A 21,855-nucleotide genomic window follows, 5' to 3' on the forward strand; every position below is an offset into this window, starting at 1 on the left:
ATGCAAGTGATCGAAAAGCAACATTTCAAAATCCCCAATCTGCAAATTGCATGAGTAAGGGACATCTGGAAAAGGTCATTCTTAATCAAGTCCTATTGGCTAAACCAATCAATTTCATGCCTGCCAGAACATATGTTTTTGACCTAATTTTGTCCGTGTTCACATCGGTTGTGCCTTCTGGACTATCTTTATTTTCCATTTCCCAAACTCCAAAAGTGTTTGCTTATGCAACCTTCACAGACATTTTCAGATTCCTTGCATTCTTTATTCGTTGAGTCTTCCCTTGCTACTAGATTAAACTTTCCTTGAGAATTGAGACAATATTCTCTACTTTTTATAGTTGATAACAATTTCACTGGATTTATGAATTGTACCTTTGTTTTTCCACACATCTGATTTGTAGAAATTAATTGGATCAAAGCATAAACTGTGCTGCCAAGTGACAGGTTAGAATGACAAAAGTGATTGTGTTTCTTTTGCATTAGATTTGAAAACTGAGCTTATGTTTGAGTCAAGTGTTTTCTTTTTTTTTCTTTTTTCAAGCATAATTAACACACAGGGTCATGCTAGTTTCAGGTGCACAACATAATTCAACAATTCTATACATTTCCCTGTGCTTATCAAGGTAAGTGTACTCTTAATTGCTTTTATCTATTCTCCCCGCCTGGGCCCCACTGCTCACCTCCCTCTGGCAAGCATGAGTTTGTTCTCAGTGTTTAAGAGTCTTTTTGATGGTTTGTCTTTTTGTTTCTTTGTTCATTTGTTTTGTTTCTTCCTAATAGGAGTGAAATCATATGGTTATTTGTATTTTTCAGACTGACATTTCACTTAGCATTGTGGTTCATCTGTGCTGTTGTGATGGCAAGATTTCATTCTTTCGTGTGTGTGTGTGTGTGTGTGTGTGTGTGTGTGTGTGTGTGTATGTATGTACCATTTCTTCTTTATCCATTCACTGATGGACATTTGGGTTTCTTCCATATCTTGACTATTGTCAATAATGCTGCAATAAACAGAGGGGGCATATATCTTTTCAAATTAGTATTTTCATAATCTTTGGGTAAATACCAGATAGTGGAATTACTAATCATATGTTAATTCTATTTTTAACTTTTTTAAGGAAATTCCATACTGTTTTTTAGAGTGGATGAAACAATTTGCATTCTTACCAACAGTGCATCAGAGTTCCCTTTTCTCAAGATCCTTGCCAGCATTTGTTATTTGTGGTTTTTTTTTTAATTTTAGCCATTCCGACAGGTATAAGGTGATACCTCATTATGGTTTTAATTTGCATTGCCCTGATTATTAGTGATGTTGAACATCTTTTCATGTGTTTGTTGGCTGTCTTTTTTGGAAAAGAGGACCCATGTCCTCTACCTATTTAAAAAAATTGGATTATTTGTGTATTTTTTGTTAAGTTGTATAAGTTCTTTATATATTTTGATAATCATCCCTCATTGGATATATTATTTGCAAATATCTTCTCCCATACAATAGGCTGCCATTTCACTTTGTTGATGGTCTCCTTCACTGTGCAAAAGCTTTTTATGCTGATGTCATCCCAGTAGTTTTATTTTTGCTTTTGTTTCCCTGGCCTCAGAGACCTATCTGGAAAAATATTTCTACAGCTAATATCAAAGAAATTAATTCCTATGTTTTCTTCTAGGGACTTCACAACTTCAGGTCTCACACTTAGGTCTTTGATCCATTTTGAATTTATTTTTGTGGATGGTATAAGATAGTGGTCCAGTTTTATTCTTTTGCATGTAGCTGTCCAGTTTTCCCAGCATCATTTGTTGAAGAGACTTGTTCCCTTTGAATATTCTTTCCTCCTTAGTCATAGATTAATTGACCATATAAGTGTGGGTTTATTTCTGGGCTCTCTATTCTGTTCCATTGATCTATGTGTATTTTTGTGCTAGTACCATATTGTTTTGATTACTACAGCTTTGTGGTATATCTTGAAATCTGAGATTTTTATACCTCCAGCTTTGTTCTTCTTTTTCTGGTGTTTTTAAACCTGGTTTAAAATTCTTTCATGGGTCTTAGATACCTTTAACATGACAGCAAAAGAAGAAATTTTCAATTGGAAGAAAAGGTGCAGGGGAAAAAAGCAGGACTGCTTCTCACCTACATCCCATCTAATGTGTTATCAGCCATTATGTTCACTCATCTAGAGGATTTTTTCCTATTTTCACATATCACAGAGAAAATAATAACAATCCCAGTATAACTATTCCATTTTCATGAAGTTAATTGCAATGAGAAAATTCTACCTAGAAAAGTTTGGAAATGATTAGAGATTTCTTACTAGTTTTCTGAGGGGAGATGAGAAGGATTGGATTGCCCTCAGAAACAGACCCCAAGATTAGAAGGTGTGCATAAGCAATTAATGTGAAAGTTCATTTTAGGAAGAAGAAAAATGGAGAAGAAGCCAAGGAAGGGAAAGAAGCCAATAAATAGTGTTACCATGCTTCCAAGATACCTTGATAAAGGACAGAGGGAGCTGAGGTTTTTATCTACCTGTTCTTCCTGAATCATTGGTTGAGGTATGCCTTCAGGGGCATTCCCCCTCACTGACTTCTTGCCCTGTAGGTTGGCCTGGCCAAAAGAAAGCTCTTGGGTGGAGGTAAATTTAAGGGCTATAAGATGCTGTGAGCATGTTAGTGGAACAGTGAGTACTGAGGAATATGAGTGAAGCGCCAAGAACATGTGTTACACCAGTCCTAGAATGTTTGTGTTCATTCTACCTCACTTTTCTTTGGACAGAGTATCTTTTATTTCATGTCTATCCTGAATCCATTCTTTTCTGGAGCTGATGGGACTGTCAGTCCACCAACCCCTGGGCCAGTGAGGCAATTAGAATTGACCCAACATACTGGGTCACAGTGATTGCTTCTAGGGTGGGCATGTAACTCAATAAAACCCAGTAAAAATCCGTCAGGACTAAGGGAATGAGACACATGTTGATAGAGAAACTCCTGCCTTAAGGATACTAGTTAAAAGGGCTATGTAGGCCAGGTGCTGTAAGAAAACAAAGTATCTAAGAATAAAACTAACACAGGGAAAGAAGAGGTGGAGAGAAACAGAGCTCTGGTGACATTACCTGTGCACCCTAGATCAAGCTATATCTAAAGTAAATCCTAAGCCTGGGGCTGTAGTTTCTTAAGACAATGAATATTCATACATTCATATTCTCTATTTTAAGATTTCTTTTTCTTCTATAAGTTTGGGTTGATATTCAGTCACATGCATTCAAATAAATCCCGACTAATATAAATTTTATGAGCATTTCAGCAAATGGGTACTTTGTTGAATATTTATCTAAATAATACCTAAGTTATTTGCAAGAGCATGTAACAATTAGAGGTGAAGCTTAAATAAATGAATATAATTTTTATGTCAATCTTTTGTGTACATTTTTTTCAGAAAATATTGGAAGTAGAAACAAGAAACACTAATGTATATTGATTCTCTGCTAAGACATTCATGTTGACAAGTTACGTAATCCTCACAGAGACTCAAATTTTGTTTGTCCTGGGTCCCAGAGCTAATAAATTGCAGGTGGTGGGATTTGAACCCAGTCTTTTTGACTTTTCTTTAGCAACTTCTACTGAGTGCCTATGTTTAAGTCAAGTGCTGTGGGAAAGGGAGCTATAGGGATATAAATAAGGAAGCTCCAGACCACAAGGTAAAAAGGACAGAACAAACATATGAATAAACCTAGTCAAAACATATACTCCACTCAGTGCCATGTCAGTATATGGATGCAGATCTTCAGAAGAGGGACATTTGGGAAAGGTTGTGTTAAGGGAGTGCATTTAAGCTGGATTTCAGCAAGAAGACATGGGGCCAGTAGACATTTTAGATAGGATAGCACTGAAGCACAGAGACCTTTCAAGTTAAATACTATATGGAGATCCATAGAGAGCAGTTGGGAGAACTAAAAAAGTATAAGGTCATATAGTATTTCCACAACTGTATTTCGTTCTTTCCCACATCTGTGGGGCAGCTGCACTATCATTTAATAATTTATATGAAAACAAGTTTGAATCAACTCACTTGTTTTTTGTTAAATTTAGTAATAGTATATGTAAAATCATGTTTTTGTATTATATTTTAAATGCATATTACAGTAAATACATAATTACCAAAATATTTAAATATCCCCTAAAACTACCTCATACTAGTATGGTGCAATGACCAGGGCTTCAGAGCTAGCTTGACCTGGTCTGTCTCCGAGCTGTGCCCCTTAATTTTGATTCTGGGTACTGAACATTTCTGATGCTCCATTTCCTCCTTTGGAGTGTTGTGAATATTAGACGAAATAATGCATTTGTGACTCATGAGATACATTGTTTATACCACCACTCTTAACCCCATCCCCACCCAGCACAGATGCTGAGGCAGATGCTTTGTTTTGCTGAGCCAGATTAGAAGTGAAGATGCAGTGGAGGAAAAGAGAGTTTTCTAAATAATGAAAGGATGATGTAGTACCTGGGGAAAAGAGGAACTTTGGAAGAAGAGCGGACATGTTTAGAGGGCATCTGGAGGCCATTTGTGTGTATACCTTGTAACTTTACATGCTCTTCATGAAAAGCTTCAGTAAAATCTTGAATCAGGATATGAGGTCAAGGAAACATAAGAATCAGCTGAGACTGGCCTAAGAACAAGAACGGATAAAGTGGAGGCTGCTGGTGGCATTTTTGAAGAAGATCAATATGAAAAGAGAAAATTATGTGGACAGGAGAAATCAGGATGGGTAGGAGTATAAGTTCTGGAGGCAGAAAAGTATGAAATCTGTTAGTCAAAGCAGGGGTAATAGAATCTTAGCTATGGATGAAGGAATAGATTTTTTTAAAAGGGAAAACATGTGGGAACAAATGAAAATAACAGTTTGTTGCCAAGCTTTGTTTTGTTGATTATTTTACTCTAGGCCTAGATCCAAAAAAGAAAAAAAAACTTGCAATACTTTCATGAAAGTTATGAACAATATTGACCAAACAATCTACAAATTGAGTTTCTGTACTTTTTAAAAAGGGCTTATTTTATCTGATGCTTAAAAAGTTAAAACCAACCCCAGAAGACCTTCCATGTCTTTCATCTGAACTATTATTGATCCAGATTTCCCACTGGTGATATGGACATGCCTAAGGGCCAAATGAAAAACAAGAATAAAAAATAAATAGACTAACATACACCAGTTTTCTATTCTTCCATACATATCCATGCCTGGTGATATAGCCAGTGCTGCCTTCAGGATTATTCTTTGAAAAGTAGTTCACTTTGAAACAAGACACTTTGGAATCTCAGGGCTCCATTTGGCTTTCCTGTATTAATGAGCCAGCTATAGTTAATTACAATAATAGAAATCTAGCAACATGTGTTGGCAAAACTGAAAAATTGTCCCTAAAATCCTGGTGATTAATAACAAATGCTAAACTTGACCAGTTCCCTTGACACAGAGTGACTCATTATGGATAATGATAAAGTGAGGTATGTCATGTTGGACCACAAAATGGATCAGTGCTAGTCTGATTCAATTATTGTAAGTGATGAGTAGACTTAACTAAGCCATCTGACGCATGGATGCTAATGGGTGACATGGCCTCACACACCAGTGGTTATCAAATACACCCTGGTTCTGCAGTTGCAGTGTGCATTCACCAGACACATGGTAATCTACAGAGTCAAGGGAGGAAAATGATTTCCTCAGCGATACCTTTTCACTGTTGTGAAGAAAGTGTTTAGCATTCAGTAGTTTACTAGCTTTTTACCTGCAGAGTCAAGTAGAAAGATTTTCATATACTCTGAGCATTTATAACTGCCTAGCTTTTTTAGATTTTAAAATGCTTGTATTTTCAGACTCCACGCATTTACCTCACAGAGGTCAAGGAACTGGCATTAGTCTGGAGTGTTGGCTTGAGGTTTTTGGAACTTGGTTGAATGTAATAAGCTGATTGTGTATTCACATTTTTTTTGAAAAAAGGACAGTGGGAATAAAAGGAAAATATCATTGGCACTCAAACTCCTGATACCTTTTACTAAAACTCAGGGATTGAAATAAATGCCTATAAGTAATGTATTTCAATAATTAGTGATGATTCTCTAGTTTCATAACATAAAAATAGATGCTTATGTCATCAAACCAGATAACGTATACATAGTGATAAAAACAAAGATATGAATTTACAATAAGCCAGTGCTGTTTCCAGTGAGATCTAGAAATTTAGTAAGAAAAGCACGTGCGTTGAGTGTTTACTATATGCCATGCCCTGTGCCATTCCCTCATCATGTGCTGTTAATCATTGCAACAACACTGTCATAAGGTATTTTTATTCCCTGTTTCAAAATAGAGAAAACTGAGGTTCAAAATTAAATAACTTCTAAAGATCTTGTAGATTGTAGCAAAGCCAGGATTGAAGCTCAAGTCTGTCTCTGAAATTCATATTCATTCTAGAATTCTCAGAATAGAAAAAGCAAATCCCACAATAAATAAGCAAGATGAGACAAGTTTGGGGGCAAAAATAATTCAATAGACAAACACTCCATTACCAAATATGTTCTAATTTATACGAAGCATCTTCTAACTAATGTGTTTCTTCCAAGTATGCATTTTAAAACCACTTCATTTTAAATGTGCAATTAGGAATTCAGACCACTAGCGAGCAAAGAATGAAATCTTATGGATTTGTATATCTAGTGTAATTGATGTTTGAGATAGCACAGAATGACATAATCCAGTCTAGAACGTCTTTGTCTTAATTTTGTTTTTTCAAATGCAAAATTTTTCTTAACTTCAGGTTTTGAAGGACAATTAGCCTTTGACAATGTTCACCTCCGTGCTAAGTAGCATTTATTTTTAATGTCCATTAACAAAACTAAAATCAGAATAATTATGTGAAAGAGATGAATAATGTTTCCCCTTTAGAGAGAAAAAAAATCTCATGTAGAGTCTATGGAAATAGTTATTGTTTCTAACTGAAAACCTAGTTTGCTATGCACTTGAGGACAAATTCTAAAAGGCATATGAAGAACAGGTGAAGCTTTTTAAGTTCGTTATTTACTATGAGCTCTTAAAGAAATGTGCAGTTCAAGAGGGGTTATTGGAGCCAGTTACAGAAACGAAGCTCTACCAACAGCTTTCTAATTGAATCTCAAAAGACTGTAATTGTGTTCCACTCTGTAGTCAGCCTCCATTCCATGCGGCTACAGTCGGTTGTAGGTAATCAGATTACTCATGGGTTACTGCCTGCAGCCTGCAGGAGAGTGCCAAGAGTAAGAAGGCAACGTGTTGTAGGGTTAATGAAGCTTAATATGGTGCCAATATCACACTGAGCCATTGCCTACAGAGTGAGAAAGGATTATATCCCATGTTAATATGCCATTTGACCCGTGCCAGAGAAGCAGTCTAAATCACTGAATAAGTATGTAAGTCACCACTGAGAAGTGTTTGCCATGCCAGCTCTCATTGCTGTGAAAACAAGTTGTTCCTTAGCTTGTGAATTTTAACTTTGGTGCTCTTTAAATTACAGTTTCAACATTGGCGCCTAACATCCCTGGAAAGGCCATATCGACATGAGTCTCTAAATTGGAGCCAATGCAAGGAAACTCACATGCTTTTCTTCTGTTTGATCAAAACTTCTCTGGAGAATAAATCTAAGGTCAATGTACTGTAATTTCTTAACATCCATCAATCACGTTTGAATATTTCTCCAAACTTGACTTTTACAGAGATGTTTAGGTCCTCTTAAGCCTTTGGATTCTAACTGCTAATTAAGGTTTTGGCCAAATGATGCCCCAAACTATATCTCTGCAAGAGGTGAAAAAAGCTCAAAGAATTGATAGAATAGCAAACATTATTTCCATTTGTACTGCAAAAGCTCAGCCTCATCACAATAGAACAGTAGAACCTACACTCTAAATTCTCCTTATTCCCTAAAGTGTTCTTGATGTATTAGGATGAGAACGAAGGGACTCTCAATGGTGTAATTAATTCACTGAGAAACAGTTCTATTAGAAAATCTTGATTATGTTCTTAAATTCATGAATAATAAGAATTAAAAAAAACAGAATTTAGGATTTTATTTCTAAACCAAATTCTATACAATTTTCTACATGTTAATTTAGGTCACTTACAAAATTTTTTTAATACTTTTTCAAACCCTAGGTTATAGAAGCAAAAGATTAATACAAGTTAAAAAGATTCCAGAAAAGTGTAATATTTTGTTAATGTTTTCTTCTTGTACTCCTTTTATTTATTGTTTACAATAGAAAATACACATAGAGGATGTAAATTCCATCTTTTTGCAAAAGATGCAAAAAGATATAATAGGAAAAGCAAGTATATGTCCCATTTTTACTATAATTAGTTTGTGTATTTTTTCAGAAATATTCCATTCGTATACCTGCACGTGTCCATCTTTGTATTTAGTATCTATGAGTCTAACTGTATGTGCTTTTAAGTAAGTATATACATAAACTCAGTTTTTTTATTTTACATTATAGGGATTTATACTTAATCAGTTTTTTTTTAAACAAAATACGACTTAAGGGCAAAAAACTTGTACAATTTCATAAGTTTTTACATAATATACAGCCAAGTAACTGGATTATTTCCAGAACTTCAGAAGTTTCATTTTGTAGCCTCCTAATCAGTAGTTATCAAAAAATTCATATGAATGGTATAATATAGTATGTTTTTTGTGTCCATATTCCTTCACTCAACATTATGCTCGTGAATTTATCCATGCTGTTGTGTAAGCACTAGTTCATTTCTTTTAAAGAGTGTTTTTAAGAGCAGTTTTCGGTTCATGGAAAAATTGAAGGGAAGGTAGAGATTTCCCATATACCTCCTGCCCCCACTTATGTGTAGCCTCCCCCATTATCAACATGCTCTGTCACATCGACAGAGTTGTTACAATTGATGAATCTACAGTGACATATCAATCATAACGACCCCAAGTTCATATCTTATGTTAGGGAGTTCATTCATTTAAAAATTTTTTTAATGTTTATTTTTGAGAGAGCAAGAGAACAGGGGAGGGGTAGAGAGAGGGGAGACAGAGGATCTGAAGCAGGCTCTGTGCTAACAGCAGAGAGCCCAATGTAGGGCTTGAACTCACAAACCATGAAATCATGACCTGAGCTGAAGTCAGACACTTAACTGACTGAGCCACCCAGGTACCCCTCATTCATTTTTCTTATCTAATATTCTATTCCTATCCTAAAATTGGCATTTGACTGTTTCTAAACAAGGGCTATGATGAATGAAATTATGAATATTATTTTACATGTCTCTTGTTAGACAATTAAAATTACTGGGTCATAGGGTAAATTTGTTTACCTTTAGTATATGCTGGTAGTTTACCAAAGTGATTGTAACACTACACATCAAACCAGCACTGTTTAAGGGTTCCAATTACCCTACATTCTTGTGAAGACTCGGTGGTGTCAGTTCCTTCAATTTTATGTCTTGATGGGTCTTATAAGAGCTTTAATTTGCAATTCCCTAATAATTGCCAATGCTAAGCAACTTTTTACATGTTTATTGAAAATTTGAGTATCTTCTTTTGTGGAGTGCCTATTTAAATATTTGCTCATTAAAAAAATGCATTGTCTGTATTTTTTTCTTTAGTTTTATGAACACATTATATTGTCTATTTACAAGTCCATGGTAAAGTGTATAGGTAGCAAATACATCCACCCATTAACTCTTGATATTGTTGTCTTTTGATATATAATTCTTGGTAATTTCTTTTTAAATACTTATTGAAGTATGATCATCTGTATATTGAAAATGTACAATTGATACCACTTAACATATGTTAATAATAATGAAGCCATCACTGCAAGGTATATAATACACACATTCATCACCTCCAAAATTTCCTTCCTACTCATCAAAATGCATTCTTCCCTCCCTTTACTCTTATCTACAGACTACCACCAATGTGCTTTCTCTCACTATGTATTAATTTGTATCTTCTAGAATTTTATATAAAAGGAATTGTGAAATATGTACTCTTCTATTTTTGGTTTCTTGCACCTAACACAGTTGCTTTAAGATTCAACCATGTTATTACATGTAACACTAGTTTTTTACTTTTTATTTCTGAGTAGTATTCCACAATTTGTTTAACCGTCTGGTAGACATTTTGTTTCCAGTGTTAACTACTATAAAGGTTCTATGAATAATTATAAACAAGTGTTTGAGTGGATATAAGCTCATGTTTATTACAGGTAAATACCTAGGATAAAAAATGGCTGGGTTATATGGTATATGTTTAAATTTTTTTAACTGCCAATCTGTTTTCCAAAATAGTTGTGCCATTTTATATTCCCATATGTAGTATATAACAGTTCTAGCTGCTCAACATTGGTGCCAGCACGTAATATGATCAGTCCTTTTAAAATTGTAGCCATTCTAATAAGGATCAAGGGATACATCAGCAGGACTTAATTTGCATTCCCTAAACTCAGTTGGTGTTAAATGTATTTTCTTATTTAATTTAATTTATTTTGAGAGAAACAGAGACTGTGCAAATGGGGGAGGGGCAGAGAGAGGGAGAGAGAGAGAGAGAGAGAGAGAGAGAGAATCCCAAGCAGGCTCTGTCCTGTCAGCATGGAGCCTGATGTGGGGCTCAATCCCACGAACTGTGAGATCATGACCAGAACCAAAATTAAGAGTTGGATGCTTAACTGACTGAGCTGCCCAGGCACCCTGGTTAAATGTATTTTCATGTGTTTATTTGCCATATGTTTATTTTATTTTACTTTTTAAACAATTTTAATGTTTATTTATTTTTGAGAGACAGAGCATGAGCAGGGAAGGGCAGAGAGAGAAGGAGACCTGAGAATCTGAAGCAAGTTCCAGGCTCTGAGCTGTCAGCACAGAGCCTGATGAGGGGCTGGAACTCACAAACTGCGAGATCATGGCCTGAGTAAAAGTTGGACGCTTAACCAACTGAGCCACCCAGTTGCCCCTATTTATTTTCTTTTAATGAAATGTCTTCAAATCTTCTGTCCATTTTGAATTGGCTTGTGGGTAGTCTTGTCTTAATTCTTTGCAAATTCCACATATAAGTCCTTTGTCAGAGATGTGATTTGCAAGTATTTTATCCTAGTTGGTTGCCTGCTGTTTCATTTTCACAACAGTAGCTTTGCTTTTTATTTTTATTTTTAAATTATTTTTTATTAATTATATTTTAATTCCAGTATAATTAACATAGTGTCACTTTTGTTTCAGGTGTACAATGAGAAGTGCTCACTGTAATAAGTGTACTCCTTAATCCCCATCACTTATTTAACCCTCCTCCTCTCTGTTAACCATCGGTTTGTTCTCTATAGTTAGGAGTCTTTTCTTGGTTCCCTCTCCTTCTCTCTCTTTTTGCCTTGGCTCATTTGATTTCTTAAATTCTACATATGGGTGAAATCATATGGTATTTATCTTTCTCTGAATTATTTCACTTAACATTATACTTTCTAGTTCCATCTCTGTCATTGCAAATGGCAAGATTTCATTTGTTTTTAGGGCTGAATAATATTCCATTGTGTATATGTAACACTTCTTTATCCATTAATCTATCAATGGACACTTGGGCTGCTTCCAAAATGTGACTATTGTAAATGATGCTGCAATTAACATAGGGGTGCATTTATCCCTTTGAATTAGTGTTTTTGTACTTTTAAGGTAAATACCCAGTAATACAATTACTGGATCATAAGGTAGTTCTATTTTTAACTTTGAGAAACCTCCATACTGTTTTCCATAGTGGCTACACCAGTTTGCATTCCCACCAACAGTGCATGAGGGTTCTTTTTTCTCCACATCCTCACTAAGACTTTTTTCCTGTGTTTTGATTCTAGTCATTCTGACAGCTCTGAGGTGATATCTCATTGTAGTTTTGATTTACATTTCCCTAATAATGACTGATGTTGAGCATCTTTTCATGTGTCTGTTAGCCATCTGTATGTCTTCTTGGACAAATATCTTTGAGTCTTCTTGGAGAAATATCTCTTCATGTCTTCTGCCCATTTTTAAATTGGATTATTTGGTTTTGGAGTGTTGAGTTGCATTAGTTTTTTCTATATTTTGGGACTAACCTTTTACTGGATATATCATTTGCAAATATCCTCTCCCATTCAGTAGGTTGCCTTTCAGTTTTTTTTATTATATCCTTCACTGTGCAAAAGTTTTTTTTTTTTTTTTTTAATTTTGGTGTAGTCCCAATAGTTTATTTTTGCTTTTATTTCCCTTGTCTCATGTGATGTTTCTACAAAAATGTTGCTATGGCTGTTGTCAGAGACATCACTGCCTGTGCTCTCTTCTAAGATTTTTATGGTTTCATGCCTCACATATAGGTCTTTAATCCATTTTGAGCTAGTTTTTGTGTATGGTGTAAGAAAGTGGTTCAATTTCATTCTTTTGCATGTGGTCGACCAGTTTTCCCAACACTATTTGTTGAAGAGAATCCATCTTTTCCCCATAGGATCTTCTTTACTCTTTTGTCAAAGATTGACCATATTATTGTGAGTTTATCTATAAGTTTTCTATTGTGTTTAATTGGTCCACGTGTCTACATTTATGCCAGTCCCATACTGTTTTGATTACCACAGCTTTGTAATATAACTTGATGCCTAGAATTGTGATACCTCCATTTTTCTTCTTTTTCAAGATTGCTTTGGGCATTCAGGGTCTTTTGTGGTTCCATACAAATTATAGGATTATTTGTTATAGTTCTTTGAAAAATGCTGTTGGTATTTTAATAGGAATTGCATTAAATGTGTAGATTGCCTTTGGTAATATAAACATTTTAACAATATTTTTTTTCTTCCAACCCATTGTATAGAATGTCTTTTCATTTTTGTTGTTGTTGTTGTTGCTTTCACTTTATTTCATCAGAGTTTTATAGTTTTCAGAGTACAGGTCTTCCATCTCTTTGGTTAAGTTTTTTCGTAGATATTTTATTATTTCTCATGCAATTGTAAATGGGAGTGTTGTCTTAATTTCTTTTTTCTTTTTTTTTCTTCATTATTAGTGCATAGAAATGCAACATATTTCTGTATATTCACTTTATATCCTGTGACTACTGAATTCATTTATCAGTTTTAGTATTTTTTTGGTGGAGTCTTCAGGGTTTTCTATCTATAATCTGTCATCTGCAAATAGTGAAAGTTTTAATTTCTTCCTTAACAATCTGGATTCTTTTTTCTTTCTGTGTCTGATTATTCTGGCTGGAACTTCCAGTACTGTGTTGAATAAAAGTGGTTAAGAGTAGACATCCGTGTCTTGATCCTGATCTTAGGGGAAAAGCTCTGAGTTTTCCCCCATTGAGTATGATGTTTTATGTGGGTTTTTCATATAAGGCCTTTATTATGTTGAGGCATGTTACCTCTAGACTGACATCGTTGAAGTCGTTTATCATGAATGGATTTTGTATTTTGTCAAATAATTTTTTTTCTCCAAGTATTGAAGTGATCATATGGTTTTTATCCTTTCTCTTCTTGATGTGATGTATGATATTGATTTATTGATTGAACCACACTTACATCCCAGGAAAAAATCCCACTTGATCATGGTAACTGATTTTCTTAGTGTATTATTGGATTTGGTTTGCTATTATTTTGTTGAGGATTTGTATATCTGTGTTCGTCAGAGATACTGGCCTGTACTTCTCTTTTTTTGTGGTGTCTTTATCTGTCTTTGGTATCAGGGTGATACTGGCCTCATATAATGAATTTGGAAGTTTTCTTTCCTCTTCTAATTTTAGGAATAGTTTGCAAATAATAGGTGTTAAGTCTTCTTTAAAAGTTTGGTAGAATTTGCCTGCGAAGCCATCTGGTCCTGTTGGGAGTTGTTTGATTACTGATTCAATTTCATGTCTGGTAATCAGTCTGTTCAAATTTTCTTTTTCTTCCTGGTTCAGTTATGGTAAGTTATATGTTTCTAGGAATTCACCCATTTGTTCTACATTGTCTAATTTGTTGGCATATAATTTTTCATAATACTATCTTATAGTTGTTTGTATTTCATTTGTGATTTTGAGTTCTCCTTTTTTCTTTTCTTTTTCTTTTTTTTGTGAGTCTGGCTAGAGATTTATCAATTTTGTTATCTTTTCATAAAAGCAACTCCTGGTTTCATTGATCTGTTCTGTTCTTTTTTAGTTTCTATGTCATTTATTTCTACTCAATCTTTGTTTCCTTCGTTCTGCTGGTTTTGGGTTCCATTTGTTCTTTTTTTTTAGGTCTTTTAGGTGTGAGGTTAGGTTGTTCATTTGAAATTTTTCTTGCATTTGAAGGCAGCTTCTACTGCTATAAACCTGCTTCTTTGAACACCTTTTGCTGCATCCTAAAGATTTTATGTTGTGTTTTCATTGTCTCCATGTAATTTTTTATTTCTTCTTTGATTCCTTGGTTGATACATTCATTGTTTAGTAGCATGTTACTTAACCTCCATGTATTTGTGCTCTTCCCAGATATTTACTTGTGGTTGATTTCTAGTTTCATAGCATTGTGGTCAGAAAGGATGCATGGGATGACTTCAATCTTTTTGAATTTGTTGAGACTTGCAGCCTAATATGTGGTCTATTCTGGAAAATGTTCCATATGCACTTGAAAAGAATGTGTCTTCTGCTGTTTTAGGATGGAATGTTCTGAATATATTTAAGACCATGTGGTCCAGTGTGTCATTCAAAGCCACTGTTGCCTTGTTGATTTTCTGTTTTGGTGATATGTTCATTGATGTAAGTAGGGTGTTAAGATCTCCTGTTATTGTATTATTATCTATTAGTTCCTTTATGTTTGTTATTAGCTGTTTTATGTATTTGGGTGCTTTCAGGTTGGGTGCATAAATATTCACAACTGTATCTTCTTCTTAGATTTATCCTTTATTATTATATAGTGGCCTCCTTTGTCTCTTGTTACATTCTTAGTTTTAAAATTTATTTTGTCTGATATAAGTACTGCTACCTCAGCTTTGTTTTGACCTTCATTTGCATGACAAATATTCATCCATCCCCTCACTCTCAATCTGCAGGTTGTCTTTAGGTCTGAAATGAGTCTCTTAAGCAGCATATAGATGACTCCTGGGTTTTTTTTCTACTCTGTCTCATTATGTCTTTTGATTACAGTGTTTAGTCTATTTATATTAAAAGTAATTATTGATATGTATGATACATGTGTTCAGTGCCATTTTGTTACTTTTTTGTGGTGTTTTTGTAAATTTCTCTGACCATTCTTTTGCTCTCTTTCATGATTTATTGGCTTTTTTTTAGTAACATACTAGGATTTCATTTTCTTTATTCTTTGCATATCAATTACTGGGTTTTGATTTACGGTGACTATTCAATTTGTATTTAACATGTATGTTAAGTTGATGGTCACTTAAGATTTTTTTGGTTTTGATTTTCTTTCTTTTTTTGGTTCTTTTTTGTTTTTTGGGTTTTTTTGTTTGTTTTGTGTTTTTTTTTGTGTGTGTGTGTGTGTGTTTTGAGGAGAGAATGCGTGAATAAGGGTGAGAAGTGGAGGTGGGTGGGAGAGAAGAGAAAAGAAAGAGAAGAGACTCTTAAGCAGGCTCCACACTAAGGGCAGAGCCCGACATGGGGCTCTATCCTATGACCCTGGGACCATGACCTAAGCTGAAATCAAGAGGCAGATGCTCAACTGACTGAGCCACCCAGGTGCCCTGCTCCAGTTCTTTACTCCCTTCCCCCTCTGTTTTAAGTATATGGTGTCCTATTTTACATCATTTTATTTTGTGAATCTCTTGACTGATTTTTATAGATATACTTATTTTTACTGTGTTTATGCTTCTAAATTTTTATGCTCTCATGTTTTTTCCTTTATACTCAGAGTACCCTTTGATATTTCTTGTAGGGTAGGCTGGTTTAGTGGTCATAAACTCCTTTAGTTTTTGTTTGTCTTTCTCTCCTTTTCTGACGGAGGACCCTACTGTATATTCTTGGCTGCAGATTTTTCCATTTCAGCATTTTGAATATGTCATGCCACTCCCTTCTGGCCTGCAAAGTTTCGGCTAAATAAACTTGTGGACTTTCCCTTGTATGTGTCATCTTTCTTGTTGCTGCTTTCAATTTTTTTCTTTATCACTGTTTGCCATTTTAATTACTATGTGTCTTGGTGTGGACCTCCTTGGGTTGATTTTGTTGGGGCATCTCTGTGCCTCTTGTATCTAGATATCTGTTTCCCTCCCCAGATTAGGGAAGTTTTAAGCTATTATTTTTCTTCAAATAATAGCTTCCTTTCTCTCTTCTTTCTGTGATCCGTATAATGCACATATTATACTTGTTGGAGTTACTGATTTCCCTAAGTCTTTTCTTATTTTGTATAATTCTTTATTCTCTCATTTGGTCAACTTGATTACTTTCATTACTCAATCTTTCAGGCTATTAATTCATTCCTTTGCTTCATCTAGCCTGCTATTTATTCTATTACATGTATTTTTAATTTCATTTATTATGCTCTTCATCTGATTGGCTTTTTAAAAAAATATTTTTAAAAAAAACCTCATTGATGTCTTCTATGATTTTCTCAAGTCCAGTGAGTAACTTTATGATCATTACTTTAAGTTCTCTATCTGGCATATTGCATATATCACTTCACTTGGGTCTCTTGCTGTGGTTTTGTTCTGTTCTTTCATTTGGGACATATTCCTCTGTCTTCTCATTTTGTCTAATGCTTTGATTCTCTGTGATAGGAAAGTCAGCCATGTTTCTTGCCCTTGAAGATGATAGCTTTATGAAGAAGAGGTTCATTAGTGCCCCGCAGTCCAGTGTCCCCTGTTTTCTAGGAGCTGGCACTTCAGGGAGTATTTCCTATGTGTGTTGCATGTGCCCTACTGTTTAGTCCTGGCTGCTTTTTCCTTCAGTCCAGTTTTCTGCAGAGGTTCTCTTTACCTATGCTGGGCAGCTCCCTACCATGTGGAGCATGTTGTAACAAGGTATGTGCTGGTCTGCTTCATAATGTGCCCTGCCACCACTGCCATCAGACCTGAGCCCCTCCCCCTCCCCCCCACCGCAAAAGTTGTGGGTGTAGATGCCGTGTTGGTGAGGTTTGTGCTGGTCTTCTGGGGGAAGAAGCCACATTAGTAGAACTGAGGAAAGCATGATTTGGAAGGGTGGATCTACTAAAGCACAGGGGTTCAGGGCTTGGTGTAAGCAAGTTAGACAAGTGCCTGCCAGCTCCTTTGTTCCTGGAGCAGTCCCCTGTGATTCCTACCTCTTTTGACCACTCTCTGAGATGAGTAAATCACTCTCCCTACTATCTACTTCCAGAGTTTTTCAAACTGACTCTTCCATGTTGTATCTCTGCTGCTGTTTGTCATGCTATCTCTTTAAGGGTAAGGATTCTATTTCCTAATTCCCTCTGGCCTCTCCCAGAGCTGAGTCCACCAGTTTTTAAAACTCTAAGCTTTCAGTTCCACTGGTTGTCAGAAATCATGAAATTTGGCTCATTTTACTTTCAATGTCAAATGTTACGGGGTTTTATTTCTGCTGTGCAGGTTCCCTGGTGTGGTAGCCTGTTTTTTGCCCTTTTCCACAGCACCACCAGTTCCTGCCTTAATGCAGATGGCTTAGGTCTGTTTTGCTCCCAAACAGCATCTTTGCCCTTTTGCCTTCTTCAATGTCACCTCTTCTCTACCTTTTAGTTGTGGAGTTTGTTCTGCCAGTCTTTGGGTCACTTTCTACATTATTTATGCTGATACTAGTTGTATCAGGGGGACAGTATGGGCTTAGAGTCCTCCAACTCTGCCATCTTCCCAGCCTCTTAGTTCTCCACAATCATAGCATTAGAAGAGCATAAGTTTTCTCCTGCTGAAGAGCAATTTCTTGATTTTATTATTTAATAGTTCTTGCTTTTTATGTCTTATTTAAGAAACCTTTGCCAAATCCAAAGTTTCTAAGATATTATCTAACATTTCTACTAGAAATTTTATAAACTTAGCTCTTAGATCCAATAATTATGGTATGTCCTCTGATGTAAGTAAAGGTCAAAGTTTTATTTATGTAACTATGTTCTTGTTACCAAATTGTTCCAGTTTGTTGAAAATGATAATTTCCCCAATTAAATTGTTTTGGCATCTTTGTAAAAAAAAATGCCTGTATATGTGTGTCTATTTTGGGCATCCTATACAGTTCTAATAATCCATGTTTAGTTACTATAGCTTTACAAGTCTTGAAATTAGATAAATTATCTTAAAAGGGTTTTTCTTGAATATTCTAAGTCTTTTGTATTTCTGTAAATATTTGATAATCAGTTTTCTGATTTCTACCAAAAAGAGCCTGATTTTATTTTTATTGGGTTTTTATTGAATATGCAGAAGAATTTGGGTAAAATTGTCATGTTAATAATATTGAAGCTTCTCATCAATGAACAAGGTATATCGCCTTAACTAATTTAGGTCATCTTTAATCTCTCAGAAATATTGAATAATTCTTAGGGTAGAAATTGTTCACAACTTTTTGCCAAATTTATACCTAAGTATTTCCTATTCTTAACGTTACTATCAGTGGTATTTTTAATGTTAATTTATGATTGCTTGTCACTAGTATATATTAAAATAATTGATTTTTCTATAATGGCCTAATATTCTGTAATTCTAACTTTATTTTATTAGTATTTTGGTATATTCAGATTTTCTTTGTAGACTATTACGTAATCTGAGAATAAAGATGGCTTTACTTCTTTTTCAATCTGGATTTTTCTTGCCTCTTATTACATTGAATAAACCCTCCATCACAGTACTGAATAGAAGTGTTGAGGGTGGGCATCCTTGCTTTGTTCCTGGTCTTCGGTGAAAAACATTTATGTTTCAACAAAATGATGTTAGTTTTGGGATTTTCATAAATAATCTTTGTCAGATTAAGGGAGTTCCTCACTATTTCTACTTTTAGGATTTTTTTATGAGTGTATGCTGCATTTTCTGATATGCTTTTCTGCAAAATTAGATGATTATATGGCCTGTTAATATGCATTTCACAGATTCCTCAAACATCAAACCAAACTTGCATTCATGGAACAAATCTCATTTGGTCATGATGTAGTATCATTTTTTATATAGTGTTGGATTTCTTTGCTAAAATTTTGTTAAGAATTTATTCATGTCAGGTGCCTGGGTGATTCAGTCTGTTGAGTGTCCCACTTAGGCTCAGGTCATGATCTCATGGTTCGTGAATTCGAGCCCTGCATAGGGATCTGTGCTGACAGCTCGGAGCTGGAGCTGCTTCGGATTCTGTGTCATCCTCTCTATGCCCCTCCCTTGCTCGACTCTATCTCTCTCTCTCAAAAAATAAATGATCATTAAATAATTTTTTTTAATTTATTCATGTCTAAAGGATATTGTTCTGTAGTTTTCTTGTTATGTCTTTTTGTGTTCTGTTCCTAGACTCATAGCTAGGAAGAATTTCTTTCTCTTCAATTTTCTGAAAGTGTTTGTATAGAATTGGTATATTTGTTCAGTGTTATTCACTAGCGAAATGGAAATAATTTTACCTAAAGATTTAATTATTTTAACAGGTATAGGACTATTCAGATTTCCTATTTCATTTTGAGTGAGCTTTGATAATATGTGTATGTTAAGATACATGCTATTCATCTAAGTTACAGAACTTATAAGCATAGAGTTGTTTATGATAATTTTTTATTTTTTAAACTTCTGGAAGATGTATAAAGACTATCACTGTCTGATTTATGATCTTCACAATTCTTTTTATTTCCTGTCAGTCTGGCTAGGGGGGTTTATTAATTTTTAGATTCTTTCAAAAAATTAGCTTGTGGGGTGCCTGGGTGGCTCAGTCGGTTGGGTGTCTGACTTCGGCTCAGGTCATGATCTCACGGTTTGTGGGTTTGAGCCCCGTGTCAGGCTCTGTGCTGACAGCTCAGAGCCTGGAGCCTGGCTCAGATTCTGTGTCTCCCTCTGTCTTGGCCCCTCCCCTACTCATGCTCTGTCTCTCTCTGTCTCTGTCTCAAAAATAAATAAACATTAAAAAAATTAGCTTGTGGTATTAATTTTAATTATTTATTTTTTGTTTTCAATTTTATTTCTTCTCATAAAAATTCCCTTTATTTATGTTTACTTTGGGTCTAAATTTTTTTTCTGGTTTCTTTCAATACAAGCTTAGGTTTTTGAGTTAACACCTTTCTTCTTTTCTAATATAGACATATAATGCCATAAAAATTTCCTCTAGGGACTGTTTTATATATAACCTACATATTTTGATTTTTCATTTTTAATCTGTTTTAAATCATTTCTAATTTTCCTTTTATGTTTTTCTCTATTCTGGCGGGTTATTTAGGAGTGTGTTGTTTTGGGGCACCTGGGTAGCTCAGTCAGTTAAACGTCTGACTTTGGCTCAGGTCATGATCTCGTAGTTCATGAGTTTGAATCCTGTGTCAGACTCTGTGCTGACAGCTCAAAGCCTGGAGCATGCTTCAGATTCTGTGTCTCCCTCTCTCTCTGCCCCTCCCCTACTCGTGCTGTCTCCCTCTCTCTCTGTCTCAAAAGTAAATAAACATTTTTTAAAAAGTGTGTTGTTTAGTTCCCACTTAGGAAGTTTTTAGATGTCCTTCTCTTACAGATTATAATTCTATTGTGATCAGAGAGCACACCATATACTATTTTAAAGAGTTTTTTTAACCTTTACTAAGAATTGTTTTATGGCCTAACATGACATCTTTAAAACAATTTTGTCTGCATTTGAAAAAAAAAATGTGTATTCTGCTGCTGGGTGAAGTGTTCCATAAATGTCCATTATATCAGGTTGATTGATAGTGTTGTTCATGTTTTCAATATCTTTACTAATTTTCTGTCTATATATTCTGTCAGATATTGAGAGAAAGATTTGAAATCTCCAACTGTAATTGCAGATTTGCCTATTGTACTTTGTAGTTCTACCAGATTTTCTTCATGTATTTTGAAACTGTTATATACATAACCTATGAGGATTTTTATGTACTTTTGTAAATTGACCCACTTATCATTAGTAAATGATCCCTCTTAGCCCTGGCAGTATTCTTTGCTCTGAAGCATATTTTGATATTAATATAGCTACTGCAATTTTCTCTTTGCTGCTGTTAGCAGGGGTATATCAATTTTTTTAGACTAAGGCTCAATAACCTTTTTCTGTTGAGGATCAATAATAAATATTTGGAGCTATTACTGATGCTTTGGTTTCATTGGCTAAGTCCTCTGTATGGGAAATGCATCTGTTGAGGGGCACAGGTTGCATGTTCTACAAATAGGAGTGGCAATATTTTACCTCTGCTTTCACACTGTAGATATGAATTTTTCCAGATCTCCTTTTACTTCCCATTTCACAATATATTTCATTATATCTCCTTTGTTTGCTACTGGAGTTCCTGCTTTCAGTGATCAGGCACCATCAAGGTGGTTAAACCCTCCACATGTCCATATAGCCCATGGGTTATTTACAATCCTTGCCAGTATAAAGACTAACACACTGTCATTCCTTTTCCCCTGCCTTCTGCTCCTCTCCAAAACTCTTACAGTCTTGCAAAAATAGATATAGAAGGAAGATCAGAAATTCCCTTGCAAAAGCAGGTTGCCCAGTTTAAGAAAACATGCCAATCATCCCTTCTTGTGACCACTCAACATTTACAAGTAAATATTTTTGAGCCCTTCTCACTTGGATTGGGAAAAGGATTTGAGAAGATACCCTTTCATTTCCACTCTGAGCAGGGAGGAAAAAAGTCTGATATTCCATTTCTAATTTAATGATCCAGGACTCAGATAACTTTTTTGGATACCTGCCCAAACACTCCCAATTATTGACATATAAGGAAGAGGTGACTAGCATAGCAGAGCCATTCAGCTGTTGCTAG

General features: G+C 35.1%; 1 long non-coding RNA gene across 1 annotated transcript in view; it reads left to right on the forward strand.

The window, feature by feature from the left end:
- Positions 1-486: 486 nt before the first annotated feature.
- The window catches only part of LOC128314027 (uncharacterized), a 46,314-nt gene continuing 24,945 nt past the window's right edge, over positions 487-21,855 (forward strand). The window contains exons 1-2 of the long non-coding RNA XR_008295335.1: positions 487-625; positions 7,533-7,661. This is a non-coding gene — a long non-coding RNA (uncharacterized LOC128314027). The remainder of the gene's footprint in view (positions 626-7,532; positions 7,662-21,855) is intronic.

Source organism: Acinonyx jubatus, chromosome C1 (genome assembly GCF_027475565.1).
Source record: "Acinonyx jubatus isolate Ajub_Pintada_27869175 chromosome C1, VMU_Ajub_asm_v1.0, whole genome shotgun sequence".
NCBI lineage: Eukaryota > Metazoa > Chordata > Mammalia > Carnivora > Felidae > Acinonyx > Acinonyx jubatus.